At 49.2% G+C, this 18,000-nt stretch overlaps 1 long non-coding RNA gene across 3 annotated transcripts; it reads left to right on the forward strand.

The window, feature by feature from the left end:
• The first annotated feature begins 16,288 nt into the window (after positions 1–16,288).
• Positions 16,289–17,773, forward strand: LOC144309663 (uncharacterized). Of its 3 annotated transcripts, none has more exons than XR_013375600.1 (2): positions 16,289–16,733; positions 17,300–17,773. It is a non-coding gene; the product is annotated as an uncharacterized LOC144309663 (long non-coding RNA). The 3 variants fall into 3 exon arrangements; XR_013375601.1 differs by having other exon boundaries at positions 17,494–17,773; XR_013375602.1 differs by having other exon boundaries at positions 16,289–16,590.
• Positions 17,774–18,000: the final 227 nt, after the last annotated feature.

The following is an 18,000-nucleotide window of genomic DNA, read 5'->3' on the forward strand; positions in this document are numbered from 1 at the left end:
GAAGCTGTGGTCTATGTATACAACGGAATATTCCTCAGCCATTAGAAACGACAAATACCCACCATTTGCTTCGACGTGGATGGAACTGGAGGGTGTTATGTTGAGTGAAATAAGTCAATCGGAGAAGGACAAACATTATATGGTCTCATTCATTTGGGGAATATTAAAAAATAGTGAAAGGGAATAAAGGGGAAAGGAGAGAAAACGAGTGAAAATACCAGTGAGGGAGACAGAACATGAGAGACTCCTAACTCTGGGAAATGAACAAGGGGTGGTGGAAGGGGAGGTGGGCGGGGGGTGGGGGTGACTGGGTGACCGGCACCGAGGGGGGCACTTGACGGGATGAGCACTGGGTGTTATGCTATATGTTGGCAAATCGAACTCCAATAAAAAAAAATAAAAATTAAATTCAATAAATAAATAAATAAATAAATAAATAAATAAATAAATAAATAAAGCGACTGCCCTGAACCCAGGAGGCCAGAGGTGACAAAGGGAAGGGAGGTCTTAGGAGTTACACATCTGCCAATAAAGGCCCCTGCCTGAGACCCTGAGAAGGTCTCCACTGGGGGAGAGCAAAAAAATCTCCCAGTCCAGGTAATTAGACCCTTGTCTGTTATACGTCACAAAATTCCTTCACTGACATTGGTTCATTTGATCCTTGCAGGACTCCACTTGCTGAAGCAGGAACTGAGGCCCAGAGAGGCCAGATGCCTTGCCCCAGATCACACAGCTAGCTAGTATCAGATCCTCTCAGCCCAAGTCTGGAAGTTTTCCTCCATAAGTACACCCACCAAAAGTTGTCTGGGGGCGGGGGGGGGGGGAAGGAAAAAAAAAAGCAAATATTCACAATTAAAATTAAAAATCTACAGGTCAAATCGATTTTTGCAAAGCCCAACTCTGATGACCACTGGGACAGAAGCCAGGTATCTGGCTAAGTCATATTTTTTCTTTTCAACAACAGGATCCCAGCATCACAGATTTACATCCTTTCCCTTCCCTGCAGGCCCTGAACACTTTTCCATCTTCCCAACAGCCACACAAGGAGGGGAGAGGTGGGCAGGAGAATGTCAGGCGTGACAAACTCCAGATTTCCCGGGACTCGGTGGGTAACCCTCTGCATAAACTCCCCAGCGGCCAGGTTGACCAAATGGCTCCTGTGGGAGGGGTTTTCTCCGGGTGGAGCCAACATGAAGTCCCGGTGGCACAGTGGTCTTCAGGGTCCAGATCCCCCCAGATGCTCAGCAAGATGTGTCTCCATGGACAGAGTCCTGGTGTTTCCACACCTGGACCCAGGACATACCCTGGTGACAGACACGGAAGACACTTGACCAAGTGGCCCGGAAATGGAATGCATGTTTCTGAAGGGCCCACGCCTACGGCAGCTGTGACAATCTCACGGAACCAGTGGTGGTTTGGAGGAAGATGAATTCCAGACCAGGTGCCTGACACAAAGGCTCCACCCACCCTGAGAACACAGCACGGCTGGCCGGCCCACACCTCAGGCTTGGTAGACCAGGAGGTTGATCTTTGTTCTTTTTTTTCTTTCTTGCTTTTCCCCTTTCTCCACAGGGACCTCCAAGTCTATGTTGCTGGCTGGCTCTGACCCTGCTAAGAGCAGTGGGAAGAACGGAGTGCTTGCCTTGCCTGATCCACATAGGCACCTTCCCTGTAACATCAGGGGAGTCTGGGTCATGATCCTGGCAGTAGAGACGGGTTCTGAGCTGGATTTCACGAGGGCTTTGCTCACATGCAGAGAAAGGCCTGGGGCAGAATGAAAGAGACCCTTACTGAGAAAGCATAATCCCCTCCCTTAAAGTTGTGACACTTGGTTGGGGTGACAGCTCCCATTCCCCACCTCCTCTGTCTATCAGGGCCATCCACCCTTCCCTCAGGCATCCAGGTCTTATTGTCTGGACCCAGATCTTATTGTCAGCTGGCTGCCCTCGACGTCCTAGAAGGTGTCAGCTGATCAGCAAGGTAGTAATTCAGTCACTTATATGCCTAAGTGTAGCCAGCTCCTCCCAGGGGCTTTTGCAGGTTAAAAGGTTATTTTGAGGACAGCAGTCTTTACAATTTAAGGAAAGATATTTTGACATAGGGTCTCCCAACCTCAGCACTACTGACTGCCATTTTAGGTTGGATAATTCTTCATTGTACACTGTGGGGTGTTGAGCAACATCCCTGGCCCCGACCCACTAGATGCCAGGGAGTACCCCCTCGCCTCTAATGTCTCCGAACGTTGCCAAGATCCCCTGTGGGAGGGGCACCTGGGTAGCTCAGTGGTTGAGCATCTGCCTTTGGCTCAGGTCATGATCCTGGGGTCCTGGGATCAAGTCCCATATGGGACTCCCCACAGGGAGCCTGCTTCTCCCTCTACCTAGGTCTCTGCCTCTCTCTCTCTCTGTGTCTCTCATGAATAAATAAATAAAATCTTTTAAAAAATCCCGGGGGGGGGGGCAGATGGCCTCTGATTGAGACCACTGACATAATGGTGGTGGCAAGGGGGACCAGGGGCCCCATTAGATCATACCACCTGGGCAGCTGCCCAATCAGGCTTACCTATAAAAATCTGACTAAAGGGCATTTTAGAAACCTCAAGGTGGTACCAGCAAAGAGGATGAAATGGCCTTCCACATCCACATCAGAAGAAAAAGCTAGGGCAAAATGGACTTCCCAGAGCGCTCCATCTTCGTCTGGGGCAGAGGGATGAGACACTGGACTGAGGGCTGAGAGGAGACCTTTCCAAGAAGCCAAGGGCCCCTTATAAAATCCTCACCTCATAAAGGAGATGACTTGTCCACCATCATTCCCTCCCCTTTTCCCGTTTGTATAGGAGAGAAGAGACATCTAGAAAGGCCTAGGCTGGCTTTTATTTACCTGGGCAGGTGTCTGTTTGGCCCCTGAAATGATCCTGGAAGCTGGAGCCCAGCTAGGATCCTGATAAATATTCAGAGAAGACAGGAGAAGAAAGGGAAGGGCTGGGCGGGGAGGGGGGTGGGGGTGGGTGGGCAGGCTCCCGGCTCACTGAGAAGACCCAGTCGTGCCATGCGTGAATTAGACGGCCCTGCACAATGCGGGGCCCTTTTTTGTGTGCTCGTTCGTTTGAAACAAAAGGGAACAGAGTTGGCTACAAAGAGGTCAGGGGGAGAGTGACAACCAGTGGATTCCTGTGAGCGGACCTTGTTTGCAGGAGACGGAGGCGCTACAGGGACCGGCGCTTACCAAGGCAGGCAGGAGGGTCTGTGGATAAAATCTGTCCACACATGTCTTTAAATTCATTTTTTTTTTTATTCCTGTTTACGGAGAATGGTTTATTTCCCAAATTTAACCACTTAAACTTCCTCTCCAGACCTGCATTGTCCAGGACAGGCGCCACCAGTCGATGGGCACTGGAAACGTGACAAGTCCAGACTGAAATGTGCCGCAGGGTAAAATACACACCAGATTTCCTAGACTTTGCATGAAAGAAATAAAGAAGGTAGTAAAAACCAAAAAATAAAAAAAATAAAAAAAAGTAAAAAAAAAAGCCAAAACACAACCCAAAATAAAATACAGTAGAATATCTCACTAATAGATTTCTTGTATATCAATTGCATACTGAAATGATAAAATTGGGGATATACTGGGTTATAGAAAATAGATGATCAAAATCAACTTCTTCTGTTTCCTTGTCCTCTTTTAAAAGTGGTTACTAGAAAGTTTAAGATTACATACGCAGCTTGGGTTTTACTTCTACAGGACAATGCTGCTCTAGGCTAATGGTTCTCAGTTTCCCGTCTCTCTCACTCCTACCCTACCCCCTTCCCTTCCTCGCAGAGCTGCCTCAGATTATCTGGATCCTTTTAAAGAGTCTATCAATCTTAATTCATTTGCCAAAGACATTCAAGATGTCTTCTGCATGTAAAGCACTAAGTTGGGATGTGTGGGGGACCCCAAAATGAATCAGACTCTTGGAGAGGAGGCCAAGGCTCTGAAGGGCCTGGCTTAGCCCTTTAAGAAGTGAGGTCGAGACAGCCAGCTCTGGGAACCCACCAAGACAGAAACTGCAAACGCCCTTCCCTTCTAGGCTTGGCCGCCATGCTGGATCGGTTCCATGTGGGCAGCTGGTGAAGCTTAGTTTTCACCTTCAACACACAAGTGGCTTTTCTGGTTCTTTTCTCTCCCTGCTGACACCAACCCTGCCACCAGTCGTCTCTCTCTCTATACCACAGCCTTCTTTTTCCCTTCCTCATTCTGACACAGAGATTGTGCATCTTGGAGAAAAGAAGCTGTGTTTGAGGGCATTGGGTTGTCCCCTTTCCCTGGCTGAGGGAGGGCATTCGGCATCCCAACCTATTGCATGGACTCTGGAGGCTAATTTTCACCAAGAAAGTCTAAGTGAAATAGACCAGTGATCAGTACCATCACTCATACAGGGGTTCTCACCGGGAGCAATTCTGACCCCTCTAGGAGGCATGTGGCACTGTCTGGAGTCACTCTTGATTGTCATAACTGGGGAGGGGGACGCTGCCGGTGCCTGGTGGGCACAGGCCAAGGGATGCTGCTAACCATCCTAGGACACAGAAGAGAATTATCTGGCCCAAAATGTCAACCGTGTTGAGGCTGAGACACTGATCTAGAATATGGAGGAGGCCAGCATTCCCCACTACCATCGCCAAGCCAGAGCTTGCTCTGATCTCTGGCATCAGCGAGCATCCATCCTCCCTCAACACCACCTTCCAACAAACACACCTGGGAGTAGATCCAGGAAAACCTGAAGGATCAGGGCAAGAAGAACAACTGGGAGAAGAAAAACAGTACAAACATGATTAAATAAATTAGCTCCGCTAATTACCGAGGTTCTAACTTAGCACCTGGAGCAACAGCTGGGCTTGCAGAGAATTGAGCAAACCTCATCCCCAACTCAGGCAGACTCTGGGCATTATCGACTTGCTCCTCCCTGCCTTCCTCTGGCAAAAGATGGGACTGAGAAAAGACCAAGCGATAGTCTTCGAGCAGAGTGGCCATCCTCTGGAGGTGGGTTCGATGCCACAGCCGCCTCTGGCACACCTGCACACCCCAGCATGGACATTCCCGGAAGAGTCGGTTGCTCAATGCAGTAAAATCTCCTCCTAGGCTGAGGTCCCAGCTTCCCAAGCTGCTGACTGCTGCAACTTACCCAGTCTCCTGCCTCCATGAGTATTGTTCACCTCTATGCTTGAGAAATGTCTGCACAGAATGCTACTGCCTCCCTCCCAGCCTCTGCTCTAACTACTACTCTGCTCTGTTCCTCTGGGCCTGACAGTAGTATCTCCATCCTGGAAGAACTGTTACTTGTTCTACAAGGTACTCCCATGAAGACCCACAGCCCCGTGTCTTACTGCTGCGTGCTGCAATTGCCCCCTGGATAGTAAAATCTAACTAGATGCCCACTGAGCATGGTAGACTCACTAGGCCTCCCGGAGGCTCCACATCACGGCAATTGTAGGAGCCAGACACTGTTGCATTGTGCGTGTCTCCAGTGCCCCGAGCTGCTTCCTCCCCATCACCACTGAAACGCAGCTGCATTGCAACCACGCAGCTTGCTGGCAAGAAGCACCAGGACTCCAGTCAGGGGCTATGTTTGATTTTGATTTAAAAGCTTCTGTTGGAGGATTTTCCCAGATTGCACACTTTAGTGGGTTGAATGATGGCCCCCAAAAGATCTGCCCACATCTTCACCCTCAGAATCTATGTGTATGTACTTATGTGGGGAAAAGGTCTTCACAGATGGAATTATGTTACAGACCTCTTCATTGGATTATCCCGGTAGGCATTAAATGCAATGACAGGTGTCCTTACAAGAGAAAAGAAGAGGAAAGGAGACATGCTGAAGAGAAGAACATGTGGAGATGGAGGCAGAGATTGGAGCAGTGCTGTCCCAAGCCAAGGAAAGCCTGTGGCCAGCTAATGCTGCAAGAGGCAACGGAAGATGCTTCCCTAGAGCCTTCAGGCGGGGCATGGCCTTGCTGACACCCTGCTTTTGGACTTCTGGCCTCAGAACCGTGGAAGAATAAATTCCTGCTGTTTTGTCCAGTTGGTGGCAATTTGTCCTAGCAGCCCTAGGATATGATCATATAACCAACCCCACCTCTTGTCAACCACGTTGCCCACGCATATGGCTTATTTAGCACAAAACGTGGCACTCTGGGCTTGAGTTGTGAGTTCAGTCATTCACACTTTTATTAGACATGCACTCTGCCCCAATGCCACCTCCTGGGGGTTTCCAGAACAACGCCACGAAAATGGTCCTTCCTGAACCTTCCACGTATCCCTCTCTCACTTCTTGCCCTGCTTTCTTTTTCTCTACATCCCTTACTTTTCATTATCGATTCATTTATCTACTTGGATATCATCCAACTGATATCCTTATAGATTCATTTATCTACTTGGATATCATCTGTCTGCCCCATTTGAATATATGCTTCCTAAGGGCAGATGATCGTTCTACTTATTTACCATTAAGACTCCAGCAAGGAGAATGCCTAGCACGTAGGTTCTTTTTTTTTTTAATTTTTTTTCAATTTTTATTTATTTATGAGAGTCACAGAGAGAGAGAGAGAGAGAGAGAGAGAAGCAGAGACATAGGCAGAGGGAGAAGCAGGCTCCATGCACCGGGAGCCCAACGTGGGATTCGATCCCGGGTCTCCAGGATCGCGCCCTGGGACAAAGGCAGGCGCTAAACCGCTGTGCCACCCAGGGATCCCTAGCACGTAGGTTCTTAAAACTTGTGGGTGGGATGAATAATGCCATAGTCCTTATCTTCAAAAGCAGAGAAAGTTTAGAATGTTCTACAATATTTTAATTCCAGAGCACTGTTGGCAAACAGAAAGGCCTCCTGTACCCTCCCTTCGGGCTACTGTGGACTTTTACACATATCACACTGGTTCCATGAGTTAGAAATCCATCATGATTTGGCTTTGGAAAAAAATGGGATTTTTCTCCGAAGGGAAATTCCTATGCTCCTGTTGGCTAAAGCACATCGCCTAAAATGCCCCTAAATTTTTAATGAGTGACCATGCTTTGTTTTTTGCATCCCCCACTGCTAGCATTTTCTTCAAGACATACAAGTTGCGATGCACAGGGAGTGATGATGTGGGATGCCTCAATACACAGAGGTCATGCTGACTGGAAGGCCAGTGCTCCCCTGGGTAGTCAGTGGCTCCAAGTAGGTGGTTGCCACCAAGGCTTGCCATGTGCCTGGCACACCTGAGGACATTCATGACACTGAAATCACACAGAGAAGATCCAGCTGGACCTCTGCTTTAGGAACTCTAAGATCCAAGGACCCTCCGTGTAAACAAACTACAGCATTGCTCAACAGGTAGCTGTAGTTCTAATTTAGCCCAGATGAGTGAAGAGGATCTTTAATAACTGGAAAGCTCTGGTCTCTCTGTAAGGTATCAATGAGGCCCTCCCTATTCACTTTTTTTCGAGACATTCGTTCTGCTAGTAACATCATGGAGTTTTTTTCAGGGCAGGATAGTAAGTAAACAGAAGTCATCAGGGTTTTGATGCAGGGGGGTATTAACAGGAAGGAAAAAATAAAAACTGGAACAACAGGGGAATTTGAAAATTTTAAAAAAAATTGTCCTTCCAAACAAAGCCAAAAATATTATTAGTACATTCATCTGCATTCCTGTGGGATGCTTGCAAGACCAGTTAGGATAGTGGCTCTTGGGACACCTGGGTGGCTCAGCGGTTGAGCGTCTGCCTTGGCTCAGGGCGCGATCCTGGAGTCCCGGGATCAAGTCCCACATCAGGGTCCCTGCTGGGAGCCTGCTTCTCCCTCTGCCTACGTCCCTGCCTCTCTCTCTGAGTCTCTTATGAATAAATAAACAAAATCTTAAAAAAAAAAAAAAAAAGATGGGGCTCTTTCACTTAAGCTTTCCGTCAAAAATGGCCCATCCCCTATTTTGTTCCTCTGGCCCAAGGACCATGTTAGGAAAGGAACTCTACCATCAAAGGACAGAGAAGACCTCAATGTGACAGAATAAGAAAGCTGATTAAAATGGTTGCAGATTTACACTGCAACTAAATTTAAAAAAGAAAAGAAAAAAGAAAGAAAAGAAAAGGAAGAAAACCAACCACTTGTCAAGTTTTGGTGAAGTATCAAAGAAGAATATCTACAATTATCTAAAAAGGCTATGAATATATCTGAGTGCAGCTGGATTTTCTACACGAACGCCACAGCAACACGTGTGCCTCCAGGCTGACTGCAGAAAAAGCTAACAATCCAGCCAGGCAAGGCAGAGCTTAGCAGACGCAGGAAAAAATGCCACTCTTCCCATTTTTTGCTTTGGAAAACGCAGTTATCTTTCATAAAAATATTTTAAGTTTGGAATGCAATGCCTGTACTGTCATTTTTCAATGAATAAACAACTTTTAAAAGTGCCTCAGCTTTCATTTCAAATACAGTAAATACCAACAAGCACAAACCAACATAGGAAAGTTCTTTGGGCTCTCAAAAGTCTAGCAAACAGGGAGTCCGGAGACTAAAAATGGGAGGACCACAGCTGTTGATGAATATGATTGCATGATTGCAATGAGGAGGAGGGAAAAATAAAATAGATTACCAAAGACAATGGCAAATACCAGCGATTTTATTTTCTTCTCTCGGTTCTTCCTCTACTTCTAATTTTCTGTGACTACGCAGTGCATATCACACGGAGCTTTACTCCAGCTCGTGTGTGCGATACTGTCTCCAAAATGCAAAGAACAATATCTGGAGCCTACCTCGGGCTTAGGTCCACAGTAACGGTTCCTAAAACGAAATTTATTTTCTTCTGGGACGAGGGGGGAGCGACCCAGTTCACAAAAACCGGTAATAGCAATATCAGATCGTTTCGACGAAAATGGGGTTTTTTTGTTGTTGTTGTTTTAGAGCCACAGGAAAAAAGTAGCAAAGTCCTAACACCGTGAACCCAGGCTGGGCGTGGGGGTTTCTACTTCAAAAAGAAGGTGGAGAGCCAAAGGCTGAATTTGTTTACCCTCTGCCGACAGGGAAAATAATCCCAAATAGCCACCGCTCCCGTATCATTAGAAGACGCTGGGAGAATAACTTTAAAAAGAGACCTGCCTGGTCTTTGGTCACCTGGCTCTCCCTGGGTGGCCTTTTTTGAGCAACCAGCTCGGGGACATTGGTGTTTCTGTGGCCGTGGCAAGAAGCTAATGAGCATTCCCAGGGGAGCAGTGAGAAGCAGCATGCGAAAGGCCAAGGTGGTTGGTTCTGAAGAATTTCTGGAACGGGCATCCTGGAATTCCGAAGCTCCAGGGGCCTCTCCAGCTACCGAGTCTCCTCCGTGGAGAACCTCCAGAAGCCCCTTTTGGGAAAGCGCTGCTGTGGACTTGCAAGCAGCTGGGGCATCCAGCCCCGCTTCCCGCAGGCCCAGCGCCCTCCCACCCCCCCCCCCCCCGCCCCCGGGGCTCATCCCTGGTCCAGACCCAAGGCACACAGACCCCTTCTGCGGTCCTGGATGACACCTCTCCGGGCTCCTCGGGCAGGTCCACGTGGCTCCTCGGGCTGCATAATTAGCGGGCCTTGGGCCGCCACCCCAAACTGCAGCCCCGGAGCCCCCTCCTACCGGCGCCACTCCTGTCGCCACGCCGCACACATCCCCACCCTTCGTGTCGCCCCCCCCCGGGGGGGCCCCACCTCGCTAACTGTGGGTCCCCGCACGGCAGCCCCAGAGCAGCCACCGCCACCCTCACACCGACACGTTCCCTAATCCGCTGGCAAACGCAGAGCGAGTCTACAAAGCCCTGCTGTCACCACCTCGGAGCCAAACTTAGTCTCAACCCATTTAGAGACTTTTCAAAGCGACGGTGGGAATAAGGAGAAGGCGAGTGCGGCACCTCCTGCCGATCTCTCATCTGGATTCCGTCCTCTCCAGCTCATTCCCTCTTTCTGCTCCCACCCCCAGCCCCTGCAAAAATCACGACCCCATCACGGGAGAAGGGAAGGTCTTAAGAGGTCCTTTATTTCTCCCTCCTGCCTTGGGGCAGGGCCGTCCTCAAAAGAAACGTGCAAAATCGCCGTCTGTCTCTAAAAGGCTGAGGCCACGGCCAACCCCCTTTTATACACGTACTTGGGGCATGAATGCGGAGTCAAGCTCATACCCCTGCGCTTGACAAGCAACACGAAACACACAGCAAAACACTGTAACTGTCTCCAGGCCAACTGGGGACAGTCCCCTGGGCCACCACGGCCACCCCTCCCCCCAAGCCAGCGCGAAACCCTCTTCCCATGAGCCTGGAAAAGGCAAGAGTGAACACACCGGTTGATGAGTTTTCCATTGTAAAGAATAGGGACTCGAGAAGCACACCCGTTCTTTGTGTTCGAAAGTTTACTTTCAGCTTCAGCAAGCGAAAGGATTTTTTTTAATATAATAAAAAAAAAAAAGTTATATGACTTTAATTAAATGCACTTATTAAAAGGGTGAAATATTTGGAGAGGCTGTTTTTGTGCTGGAGGCACATTTTCCAGCGTGCTGTAGAGCGTCTGCATCCGTCCGCTCGAGGCAATTTTTAATGCACAAATAAATCCGCACCTGACGTGCTGACAGATTCTTATGCCGTGTGGCAGCCAACAAAAGTAAACACAGGGGCAAGTTTTAACCTCTTGTAGTCACAGAGCTTTCCCTGCTGGGCCCGGCTCAGGTGTACAGGACTTGCTGGCAGAGGCCTGGCTTCCAGAGAGGCATCTTCCTGCCCCGGAGCCCGTCCTGTCCCCGGAGACAGGCTGCTCGGGGTGTGGCGGGAGCAGAGGGACGGGAGGCGACCGAGGGAGGGGACGGAGAGGAAGACTGGCAACATGTGGTGCTCCCCTAAACCCTGCGTCCTTTCCATCCTGTTTATCCTGTGGCCCTAAGATCCCTGGGCCGCTGCACAGCAGGCTGGTCAGTGATCCTCCAGCGCCCGCTGCACGTCCTCCTCCGGCCAGCAGCCCTGGCTCTGCATCTGCATCTCCCAGCTTTGCCCAAAATGCAAGAGTCAGGACAGTTACTAGAGAGCTAATGAGGAAACCGGGGCAGTTTCCATACTCTGGAACCCTAACTTATGGAAGCGCCACTTAAAATTAGCATATGGCGAAAGGGATTTCCTGAAATGACACTTCTGTTGCTCTGCTTAGATGGGACGGATGGAGTGACCGTCCCAGGAACCCACACTTTGCCATGACCAGAGGTCTGGGTTGGGCTTGGCCGGCCCGTGCCACGTGGCTCAGCGGGCTCATCGGTCCTGCGCCCCATCTTTGAGCTACTTTGCTCCCCACCAGGGCTTTTAGGACAGTTCCTAGGGAGCTAAAGAGGAACCGCGCAGTTTCCTCATCTGTATAACAGAACTGTCGGGTGAGAGGGTGCGCAGGATGGAGGCCTCTCCCAGTTCCTCAGGCCCTCCATCCCGCCTCTAACCTGGTGGCTGAGCTCAGAGCAGGCCTTCTGCATCTGTAAGTCATCGCTATTGTTACTATAATTTATTGAGTGTTTACTACAAACCATACCCCCACTAAGTGCTCTAATGCATTATCTCATTTTATCTCCGAACCCTCCAGGGTCTGGATCACTAACTCATTCATTATTACCGCCGATCTGAACAGCTTCCTCACTGCTCCTCCTCTCCACGATCTTATCATCCTCATGCTTGTGAGGAAGACCAGGTTTTCCCCCCCTTCCAGTGAATCCGTAACAAAAAACACAAGTACAAAGAAGAAACCACATTAACCTTTAACAATCCTGAGCATTTCTTTTTAAGGATTTATTTTGAGAGAGAGAGAGAGACCACAAGCAGGAGAAACAGAGGGGGTAGGAGAGAATCTCAAGCAGACTCCGTGCTGAGTGTGGAGCCCAACGCGGGGCTCGATCTCACGACCTTGAGATCACGACCTGAGCTCAAAGCAAGAGTTGGAACATGCCACCCAGGCACCCACTGCCCCCCCCTCCCCAGCACACGTATTTTAAATATAGAGGAGCTCAGCTATGACCGCTGAAAAAATACTGTTTCCTCTGCGGATAAGTTTGGGGATACATTGATTTATTTTTAAAACAATAGAAAGGCTTGGGCACCATGAAATGTGATCAGATAAACACAGAAAATTCCTGCAGTGGGCGGAAGGCTTCATGAAGCAGGTGTCAAGAGATCCAGCTGGACATTAGCAGGCAGATCGTCATGCTGGTGGACATGCATCAACCTCCCGGGTTTGGGGGATGCCCCACTTCATGAAGCAGAGAGCTCGATGCTGCTACTGAGCCGAGGACGTGGGTCCTTCTCTTCCCGGTCTCTCTTGCATCCAGGGCAAGAGCAACAGGTGTAGGCTCCCCTCATCACTCACACCCACGGCCTGACCTTGAGCATGAATCAGTAACACAAAGCAGTGGAAGTCCTGAGAGACCCAGTCCAGTGCGGAGGGTCAGCCTCCTGTGCCTGGCGTCAGTGTCGTAGCCTGTGATGGACATGCCCAGTGGTAGAAGGGACACTGTCATCAGACCAGCCGTGCAGCATCTGAGACCTGTTCCTGGATACAGAGCCTCCAAACCTGGGTTCTCTCCCTTCACGGAGGTGCTGAGCTAATGCAATCTGCTTTTCATAAATGCTCGTTTCGGCTTAACTTAGCCAGAGGTCATCTCTGTTGCTTGCAAGCAAGAACTGTGATGGAGACAGGGTTCTGTGCAAGCATCCTAGCATTGGTACTTGGAAGCGACAACACCGTGTCTCTTAAACTGGGCTTTTTCCTCTTTTTGTGTCTTGCTTTTATTAATTTTAACTTTTCATTGCAATAAAAAAATGCAATAGAAAAAAATGTACATTTCCTGAGAGTACAGCTCACTGAATTTTCGCAAAGTAAACACACCCATGTAACCAGTACTCACGCGGAGAAACCACGATCGCCACCAGCACTCCCCGGGGGCCCGCCTTCCTGTTGTCATCACAACCAAACAAGGACAATCACTACCCTGACTGCTGCCACCGCAGATTGCCCTTGTTTGAACTTTATGCCAATGAAGTAATACGGTGTGTGTAGTCTTAACCTCTCACTCAGCATTTCACTTAGGAGATGCATCTTTCCTGTCGTGTGTAGCTGCAGCTCATTCATTTTCACTGCTGTATACTATTCCACTGAACGACTATACCGCAGTCTATTTACCTATTCTACTTTTTTTCTTAAGATTTTATTTATTTATTCATGAGAGACACACAGGGAGAGAGAGAGAAAGGCAGAGACACAGGCAGAGGGAGAAGCAGGCTCCATGCAGGAAGCCTGATGTGGGACTGGATCCCAGGACCCCAGGATCACGCCCTGGGCCGAAGGAAGGCGCTCAACCGCTGAGCCACCCAGGCATCCCTATGCATTCTACTCCTGACAGACATTTGGGTGCTTTGTAATTTGGGGCTATTTCAGACAAGGCTGCTATGAACATTCTAGTACATATCTTTTCACAGAAAATGTGAACATATTTTTACTGAATTAAAGATCAATGTATATAAAGTGTGTATACACACATATACGTGTGTGTGTGTGAGTGTGTTCCACTTTGGTGAACGCTGTCAAGTAGTTTTCTAAAGTGGCAGAGGGAGAGGTAGAAGCAGGCTCCCCACTGAGCATGGAGCCCAATTCGGGACTCGATTCCAGGACCCCAGAATCATGGCCTGAGCCAAAGGCAGCTGCTTAACCAACTGAGCCACCTGGGCGCCCCTAGAATGATTTTTAATTAAACTTCCAGAACAATTTTTGCCCCCAAGATATAAGACACTGGGGAAGAATGAGATGAGTAAGAATGATGTAGGAAAAAAAAAAATCGTACAGTAACATTTCCCTCTTCCTGAATGATTCCTCTGCAGACGTAGGAGTAAAGTCTTGGTATTTAGCACGCTGCCACTCGGCTTGACCTGGGTTAAGTGACCGCTGACAGGTCATCGTGAAAGTCAAGGGCACAGCTGGAACAAGACTTCTGAACTCACGGCCTTTTGACCCAGCAGCGCAGACTCGCATTCCTGCCAGCACCACTGGCCCCAGGAAACCTGCAGCCGACTGGTATCACCACTTCCCCCTGCATCTGAGAGGAGATGGCTTGCATTTGGCCTGCGATTCCGGGCCTCAACGCCTACGGGGCCAGCAGGAACTTCAATCAGGCCACGAGGGCCAGGCATGGTGGGGATCGGGTCAGGAGTGGCGGGGATTTGAATAAATTGAGAGCGAATGTCCAGTCTTAAAGGAACATTTATTACTCAGCGTGCTGATTTCTGCCATATGGGAAAGAAGACCCCACTGCTGCCAGATTTTCAAGGGAAGCTGGAAAACTGGATTTTTTTTTTTTTTTTTTTAGGAGACACTGCAATTTGTAATGTTGGTAACTAACTTTAAAAACACACACGTACACACAAAGCAGCCCTGAACACCATCAGCCCAACAAGACACATCTAGCAATCCGATCTGGGCCGAGAACCAGCTCTGGATGGGACCATCTCTGACTTAGGTGGACTCAGCACAGCACGTTCACAAGGAGTGACCTTCAAGGGGCAGCACAGAGTGACCCGAATGGAAATAACGGACCATGACGGCTCTCCAGAGAGGCACAGAGAAGCACCAAATTCCTTCTCTCTTCTGTGGACGGGCTCCCCCCTTATCCACGACCCTTTCTGTTGCCCTGATTAAGGCCACATTAAACCTAAAACCCCGACCGTCATGAACACCTCGCACAAGGTGCCTCCCACCTGAAGGCCGTGAGCTCTCTGTGCTCTCCCCTCTACATCTGGCAGCGAGGTGTCGTGTAATTACTGCAGGTCGCCGGCTCTGCCCCCGGGCCTCATTGCACTTGGCAGGATCCATCTGAATTGACTACATCTGGTGAAGTTAAGCACAACCCGACAAACAGTTCATCCACGCCAGGAGTCACCGATGAGAAGACATGCGCACTTTCTGCATATCAGACCTACTTGCTCCTTAGCACAACCTCAACCTCAACACTTGGGTGAGTTCCCCCAAGCTGCCAACGACAGTGTTTAGGAAGCAGGTCACTGACCTCTTCTTTTCTATCTCTCCCCTACCCCTCCTGACCGTGGAGCACCTGAGCACCGACACCATCTCCCTGCCTCTGCCCTCCTTCCCTTTCCCCGACGGCCCTCATTAAATGCATCTCTTGCACACACATCCGTTCACCAATTCTAAGAGTGAACAGGTGGAAACGATCTAGCAACAAACGTGGGAATAAATCTGCCTGTTTACTCTCTCCTGGCCTCAGCACCCACCTTCTAGATCTTCGTCAGGCAGGCACACTGTCGGTGCTCAATATATACCCGTCGAACGTCCCGTATAAGTGGCAGAGTCTCACGTGTGCAAACAGCTGCTGTGGAATGACACGAGCACCTTCCAAGGATGCATAATCTCACCACACCCCATAGGCAGGCTGAGACAGGTGTCCCCAGACAAGGGAACAGAGGTACCTGGGCAGCAGGCAGGTGGAGAGGTGAGAGGCAGGGCCTGTTCCAGATCGTAAGCCTCCAAAACCCTACTTCCCGAGTGGCTCTGATGATTATCCAATAAGCTAATAACCTAAGTGCTCAATAAACATTAACGATGTACCAGACCCTTTACATCATGAGCTAAGGGAATTCCTCCAGCAGCCCTATAAGGCTCGACTGAAGAGCCCTAGGAAGGTGAAGAGCTTGCCCAAGGAAATCAATTGAGTTAGTCTCAGAGGTTCTTAAGCAGGGAAATCTGGTGAAACACGGTGTGGGGACATCTCGGGTTGTCACAATTCATGGTAGGCAGGTGGCAGGGATGCTGAATTTCTGCATCCAGCAGGACTTCCCCACCTGAATGCTAACAGCACTTCTCAGGCGAGAAACACTGTTGGGTTTTTTTGTTTTGTTTTGTTTTTTAGCAAAGGCAGAGCCAGTATCTGAACTGGGGCAAGTCGACCTCGAGAGCCCCTGCTGATCTCACTACTTCATTCTGCAGCTTCAAAGACGTTCTTTAAGCCACGTGGCCTACTTCCCCCTGCAATGACTGGTGGCCCCGTGGCCAACATGTTATGGTAACTTCAGCATGTAGAGAACAGATCTTGATCTAGGAGGAAAAGTGCATCTCTCCAACAGAGAAAAGATATTCAAGACGTATTCCGTACGGGGGCTATAGCTCAGAAGGTAGTGCTATGGGGAAGTGCTTTATTTTACTATTATTATTATTTTTTTTTCTTTTTTTAAGATCAAGGCATTGCTGCAAAGGCTGCCGTGTCATAGAAGAGAGAGGAGTAAGAGAATATGAAGCAGACCATGAGTAACACCAAACAACGGTTAGCGATCACATATGTTCCGAGATCGGAATGCCCTGAGAGACTCTTTGTGACTCAAGCGTTCGGAGAAGGCGTCACAAAGAAAGCAGGACTTCAATCAGGCTTCAGAGGTGGAACTGATTCCAATCAGCACAAAAGGAGGAAAGAGAATGAGCAGAACAAAGGCAAGGGTGCAGAAGTGAGAATCAGCGTGCCAGGTTGACGGGCACACAGGAGAGCACACTGGATGAATCGTAGGATTCATTTATTCAGAGCAGAAAGGGGCAGGGGACCGAAAAAGGTGGTTTGCATGGGATTGGGGGAAGATTTCAACTATACCCAAGGAATTCCAATCAGTCTTGTAGGACATAGGAGCCACCAGAGGCCGAGTGCAGGAGAGATGAAAGTGGTCATTTCAGTAGAGGACACACTGGACAAGAGCAGGTGAGGCGAGGGGTCAGTTAGAAGTCCTCCCAATAAACCCACCAGGACCAAGAGCCTCTGTAGGTGGTACCAACAGAAATCAGCCGACGAGCCCTACCAACTCCTCCTGGGTACCCTTTCTGTGCTCAGTTGGACAGGAAACCATGTCGGGAGGCTGAGAGAAAAGAAAGGGTTGAATTTCACTTTTTATTTTATTTTTTAAAAAGATTTTATTTACTTGACAGAGAGAGAGAGAGAGCACAAGTAGACAGAGGGAGAGGGAGCAGCAGACTCCATGCTGGGCAGATGTGGGGCTCGACCCCAGGACCCTGAGATCGTGACCCCAGCCAAAGGCAGACACTTAACGGACTGAGCCACCCAGGTGCCCCCCACTTCTTATTTTATAATCCCATAACCAGAAGAATGATGGCACGACTGCTAATTAAAAACAAAAACCAACAAAAAACACATTGAGGAAGGGGAGTTTAGCTATCGTATCTTCCAGGTAGAAATGTTAAGGGAACAGTAAAAGCTAATTGGAGAGTCACCGCTGTGGTTCAGAGACAATCTCTGATTGTCATTCTCAGATACAAAATGAGAGCTTTCCCATCAGACGGCTTTCGGGAGACCAGCATCCGTGACTTCCATGCTAACCGTGAGGTTGGGGGCTTGAACCTTAACACTATGCTCCTGTTGAGGCCCCTAGCCCTGAATTTAGGCTGGCCCTGAGACTTGCTTTAACCAACATAATGTGTCAGAAGTAATGTTGTGCTGGTTCCAGGCCGAAGTCCTAAGAAGATCCGTTACCCTACTGGAGGGATTATGTGGAGAGACCACGCGGAGAAAGAGAAGCCCTGAAATGATAAAGAAACAGAGAAAGGCCCAGTGTCCCAGGATCCCGGGGTCCCCACCTGAGCTCAGCCCGGGCCCACTCTCCAGCTGAATGAAGCTTCCTGAGTAACCACCACCGACCAGACAAGCCGAAGAACTGCCGGGCCAAGCCCAGCTCAGATTCCAGAATCATTAACAAATAAAAGAGTCGCTGTTGCTGCTTTAAGTCACTAAGGTTTGGGGTGGTTTGTTACGCGGCAATAGATAGCCACACCAGAGTGCCCCGCTGGTGCACGCGAAGCTCCGTGGTGCATGCTTAAGGTGCATGCTTATCGTGAGTGATGCGAAGCGTGAACCTAAACAGCGACACGGAATCACAGCCATCTACAAACTACTGGTGCCCAGGCTTTGCATATACTTGGCACCTGTGTACGCATTTGTAAAATGGATGCATAGC

The sequence above is a fragment of the Canis aureus genome, unplaced genomic scaffold (assembly GCF_053574225.1).
Source record: "Canis aureus isolate CA01 unplaced genomic scaffold, VMU_Caureus_v.1.0 ptg000140l_RagTag, whole genome shotgun sequence".
Classification (NCBI taxonomy): domain Eukaryota; kingdom Metazoa; phylum Chordata; class Mammalia; order Carnivora; family Canidae; genus Canis; species Canis aureus.